This window comes from Alexandromys fortis, unplaced genomic scaffold, assembly GCF_014885135.2.
Source record: "Alexandromys fortis isolate MF-2015 unplaced genomic scaffold, M_Fortis_MF-2015_v1.1 scaffold_247, whole genome shotgun sequence".
NCBI lineage: Eukaryota > Metazoa > Chordata > Mammalia > Rodentia > Cricetidae > Alexandromys > Alexandromys fortis.
Window position 1 is genome coordinate 1,458,570 of NW_026068179.1, and position 6,289 is coordinate 1,464,858.

Consider the following 6,289-nt stretch of genomic DNA (forward strand, 5'->3'; position numbering starts at 1 on the left):
AGTATGGTTCTTTGGAGTGCCATATTCTTCCTAAATGATAGAATATGCAAAAGAATACTAAACCCTAGTAGCCAGTAAATTAAGTTATCCTCATAGTCATATAAACCTTGCATGATACGACCCATTGTATTGGTAGCCCAAACAGTTAAATTCATGTTGGAAACGAAAACTGCCATATTACCTATTATCCAGCAGGTGGCGCTGTTGCCAAGTCTCGACTAAAACGGGTTCCTGTTTGAGGGTCTGCCGAAATCCGCCTGTCTCTGCTTCCAGAGTGCTGCGATTAAAGGCGTGCACCACCAACGCCTGGCCGGCCTTGAACTCACAGAGATCCGAGTGCTGGGATTAAAGGCCTATGCCACCACCTCACGTCAGCCTCAGAGATCGGCCTCAGAGATCGTCCTGCCTCTCTGGATGTTATAGGCCTGAAGGCCGAGTGTATCTTGGACTCGACACTGGGGCCTAAGTCACGAACTAAACAAAAAACGGTGTACAGGGAACCATAAACCCAGAATCCAGGGGTAGAGAAGAGTAACCAGGAAGCCGTGTATGCCTCCACGTGACAGAGTCACCCTGAGGGGTTGCAGCTTCTGCAACCGGCATCCGCGTGCTCTGGTTCACACCACTTAAGAGCTGTACTTGCAAGGGAGATTTAAAAACGACTCAAAAAGAGTAAACCACGCAGGCAGAGACTACGCGGGCCTGTGGAGTTTCAATCCACGTGGGGAAGCAGATGATAGGGTGCGTGGGGACTTGAAGTCAATCTGAGTTGTCTAAAAAAAATATAAAGAACTGCAGCAAGAAAAGCCAGTGTGTGATAATTTATATTAAACTGCTGGCTCCACACACAAGGCACAGGCTACAAGGCTGCCACAAGGCACAGGCCACACGGCCGCTGCAATGCACAGGCCACACGGCTGCCGCAAGGCACAGGCCATGGCTAAGGAAGGGAGGGCTCGTGCCAAGCCGAACTCGAGCGGGGGAAGGAGAGGTCCTAAAAGCCAAATGTTCGGGCGCCAGATGAAGGCGTAAGTCATGAACAAGGCCACACCAGTTCGGAGTTATGATTAATAGGATGTTATTTATTTAAAGGGGAAAACTTACAGATCACCGTCCCAGACAACAGCCATCTGCACAACCAGGAAGGGAGTCTAGTCTCTGGCGGAGCAGGAAGTGAAGAGAGCGAGAGAGGAAATAGCCGCTTTTTTAAAGGGAGAGAGACCACGCCCCAATGGGCTGGTATCACAGCAGCTATTGGTTGGAGGGGCGGAAGGACCTCCCACAACAAAGAGCAATCAGGATTCCCTGCCCTGTGGGAAGTCCAAGGACCACCCACCTCCATCCAGGTCTAGTAAGGTGAGCATCCAAACCAGCTGGATATATTTCTTTTTTAATTTAAAACAGACATCTTTCATTCAATATTTCAATCCTTATTTATTTACTGATTGACATCTAGGAAGAAACTATTTCCTTGCTGCTGTGAAGACATTCGTGAAAAGCATGGATGTTCAAGCATCTCTGTGTTAGGATGCAGTGAACTATCAGCATATGCCAACAGTGTTACAGTTTTAAAAGTCTGAAATCCAACAGTTCATCATTTGATGCTATATAAAAGTAAGTTTGAAATCAACAACAAAAGGAAATATAAAACAGTAATTGCTGACATATGGAATTTAAATAAGAACTTTGATTCTGAAGATTTCAAGCTCATTTTTAAACAAATCATAGAATTCTTTAGATAATAACAACCAAAGCAAAACAGTTCTGCAAATCCATGTATGTCATAGCCCAAGTTAAATTATTTGAAAATTGTGCACAGATGTGTGAAGTCTAAGATAGGTGAGATCTGGAAGTCTCTCAATGTTAGAGAGATTAAGAAATACTGATTCCCACAGGCAGCCTGGACAAGAAAGATGTTGAAAAATTATATATCTAACATTAATTTATCGTGGATTGCTGCATGTTCTCCTCATGTTTCAACAAAATTTTAACACTTAGAAAAATCAAGACATGTTTGGTATCTGTGAGCTAATAAAAATCACAAATTATACTGAACTAAACAGTTTGTAAGGCACAACTCTAAAATAGCATCATCATGTATGGCCTGGGAAATAGATGAAAACAAAGATAAATTATTTATGTTTCAGAGCTACTAGGTAATAGTCCACATACCATTCTGCTTACTCAGCCATCTTATCCTGCTTTCCTAGTGAAACATGTCAGGTATAGACTATATAAGATGAAGTCCATGTTGTGTACATGTGGAAAAGATAAAATTTATCTGCAGTTCACTGGTCATAAGTAATAGGACAATGCTTCTCACATAGTTTCAAAGCACAACCATTCATTTAAACGTGGGACTGAACAAGTTATACTGCAGAGTCATTTTATAAAAACGATTCTTAGGACAGAAAGATTTTTACAATGCCTCATAAAAACAGTTCTTCCAACAATACTTTACACATCACATGCAATGTTCACTCTAATTCATAGACTGACTGTAGACAGAAGTTTCTGTCCCACCTGATCCTGCAGCCGTTCAGTTCCAAATAACCACACTGAGGCTATATTAGTTAGAAACTGTTTGACCTATCAGCTCAGGCTTATTATTAACTAGCTCTTACAACTTAAATTTATACATAATTCTTGTATATGTTTAGCTACAAGGCTTGGTACCTTTTCTTAGCAAGGCATTTTTATGCTTCCTCTATGTCTGGCTGGTGACTGTGTTTCTGCCTTCCCTCTTCCCAGAATTCTCCTAGTCTTGTCATCCCACGTATACTTCCTGTCTGGCTACTAGCCAATCATCATTTCATTAATGCAATATGAGTAACAAACCATTACAGTGTACAAGAACATTATTCCATTGTAACTAACTATGGAATGGACAAATAATGTGGTGTTTCTTTTTTCTTTTCTTTCTTTTTTTTTTTTTGTTGTTCATTTCTTTGTTTGGTTTTTCAATACAGGGTTCCTCTTTATAGTCCTGGTTGTCTCTGTAGATGATGCTAACATTGAACTCACAGAGATCTGCTTGTGTCTGCCTCTTAAGAGCTAGGACCAAAGACATGTGAGACCACTGTCTGTGGTCTTCACATACTCTATTCCACTAGAAGTTGCTCCCTCTCCAAAGTTTTCTGATTTATACTGTTGAGACAATAAAAGCTTTCTTATAAATAAGTATAGCAAGAAGAAGAGATCAAATACCCTCTTCAAAGAAACCTGGCTTCCACGGGGCAAATGGCACCTCCAATTTTAGCTCAACCCCATTTGACCTTCACCACAGGACACAATTCAGAGCTCACAGATCATGGTAAACATCACCTAAATGGACACATGTACATCAAAACTATTGTATCTATGGCTCAGGGAACAACTGAAAGGGAGCAGACAAATTGCAAGAATACCAGGAACTCTTCTATAAAACAGCCTCTCCCGGAAATAACATGAACAATAGCAATAGCAATAGACTAACATTGAAGAAAGTAATTTCACAGCCTCCACTCCTAGATAAAGAACTATAGGCAACCAATGACTATGGAGAAAAGGAGATTTAGCCTCTCTCAGATATAAGGTACATCGTTGGTTATCCAATACAAAGGCACTTCACAATGTTGTGATGACTATGATGCCTCCTGATCCAGAGAATAAATTGATTACTTAGAGATCTCTAAAGACTGGATTACTAATAAAATTTTTCCCCAAGTATCTGGTTAGATATTAGCAAAATGCAAGTCGGAGAACTGCCATATAACTGTACTTGGTGATCAGGGGTTAAAAGGCATACATTGCTGACACCCAGTGGAAAGCAGGTATAAAGCAAGTTATTCCAAACCTCAGAGAGTGTTCTTACTACTACATTTCATTTCATTTCATTTGCTTTCTTCCTATATTTTCTAATTTTATGTTTTATACACACAATACTCATCTAAAGAATGTTTAAAAGTCTAGAAATTTCTAAGAAAATATGGCTCATTAGCCTTTCAACAAGAAGGAGCAGGGTTTCACCCAGACACCGGAAGTGGTAGAAAGGGGGGTTATCAAATTTTTAGTGCAATTTTCAGCATAACTGAGGTTATAATAATAGAAGTAATATCTCTATCACACACACTGCAAGGTCATTTGTTTCCACTATGAAAAGCTATATCCATGTAATTATTGAAGGAATGAAAGAAGCAAAAGCGGGGAAGGAAGTAATTTTCCAATAGAACCCAGTATTTTGTGTTTTTGTGGTGCATTAATTTTCCCAGACATTTTAAATGCTTTAAGAAACTTGAATGCAGAACAAGTTCTTGCCTTCTCTTCATCCTTTTTTACTGCTAAGATTAGCTTCTAAGAGTGTAAGACAGAATCAATATTCTTTTGCCTTAATTGTCTAACTACTAAAAGCACAGTAAGTCATAAAAACTCCTAAAGTGACAACTGGAGGTCACTGACACTATCACCATGAATCCTCTTGTCAAAGGTTTGAGCAAAACCTTTGCTGTGTTTAATGTCAAAGTGGCAGTTGCTCTGGGAAATTTGTCAACTGAAAACCAAAACCATGCTACAGGGCAGCTGGAGGAAATGTGTATTTGCGCTGGGAGTGAGCCAGGAGAAACAAGAAGTATGGCTTTAAAGTATCAGTTTTAAGTTAATGGCAGAGTGATCACAGCCCTTAGCATGGTGGTTCTTTAAATGCTTGATTTTCACAAAGCAGTGAAAATTTTATAAAACAGCCAGCATTCTTAAATAGCTGTGGCACAGTTTTTCCAAGCACAAATTGTTCCTGAATCTTATGAATTGCTATGATTCTTTCAATCAAAATGTGAGATTCAAGTAATTGAGATAGTCAACATTTTATTTGGAAGTGGGACTATTTTGGCTAACTGTAGCCTATGAAGGTATTCTGAGATTATTTAAGGTATGCCAGTTGAAGCTATAATGCTTGGGAAATTAAGTATACTAACATGAAATGTTTATTTTGTGTTTATTGGGTATGCTTTCTATCCAATTTTGTAAATAGAGGAGCACCTGTATGGAGAATTCCAAAATAACACAGCAAAGCAGTATGCCACATCCTTTCATTCTATTTTGGTTTTATATTTTGTTGTTTTTCACTGGTCTCTAATGTGTACTTCTCCTGCCTGTACTTTTCTAGTGCTGGGTTACATGTGTGGGACACTGTCTCATTATGTTGTTCCTTAAAAGAGTACATTTTAATCAAAAAAAAAAAAAAAAAAAAACGGAGACGTAATCTGTGTGGAACGTGAATGCCATTACAAGAAATTACAATGACAATCATCCTATCTTATTTTTTCCACTTTACACAGTTTTGGGAAAAACAATCAAGTACCATTAACTAGAGATCTACTCTCTAGAACATATTGTTAAATCTTTCCCTCTAACACTAGGAGGGAAATGTGGTTTCTATTTGAGAGGTTGTTTACTTCACCCACTGTATATTTCAAAGAATAGGGACAGAATTCTATAGAGATTGTAATATATTTATGTAGAAAATTCTTTATTAATTACAATGAGATATTAAATTGAACAGCACGTCTTATTTGTCAAAATCCAGGAATTTTTTTATTACTTAAAAAAATACCAATCCAAGTTCCCACTTCCTCCCCTCTTCCCACTCCCCTCCCACTCTTTCCACACATACTCCTCCCCTACTTCCTCCAATCTTAAGAGAGGGCAAGGCACCCTGCCCTGTGGAAAGTTCAAGGCCCTTCCCACTTCATCTAGGTTGAGCAAGGTATACATCCAAAGAGAATAGGATCCACAAAAGCCAGTACATGAAGTAGAGACAAAAGCCAGCAATAGTACATTCGTTAATTAATAGAACTGTATGAAATAAAAACTAATGATACTACCCTTATTATGTTTGTTAAAAACAGAGAAACACAGTGTTTGAGCACATTCTCTCAAGCTACATATTCAGCAAGGAGCCATGAAAGTATCTAAATGTAAGGAATGTGAAATCATAACTCACAATGTTAAGCAAAAATACTATAACCTTGGTTTTGAGTAGTTCTTTTTTTCTTATTTTCACAGATAAAAAAATACAAAACAGAGGGGAAAATTAAGCAGCTTTGGAAGAGTATTGCTAATTCATATTGGTTATACTGGAATTCAGTCCTCATCAAAGAACATATACCACATGTTTATAGAATAGGACACTGTTCAATCTCTAGCAAAACCAGTGGAATGTGTTGGAGCTATTCTCCATGGAGGATCACTTGCCAACCATGGAGGAAACCCTAGACTCAGGTTACAGTACAGCCAAGCAAACAACATATATATC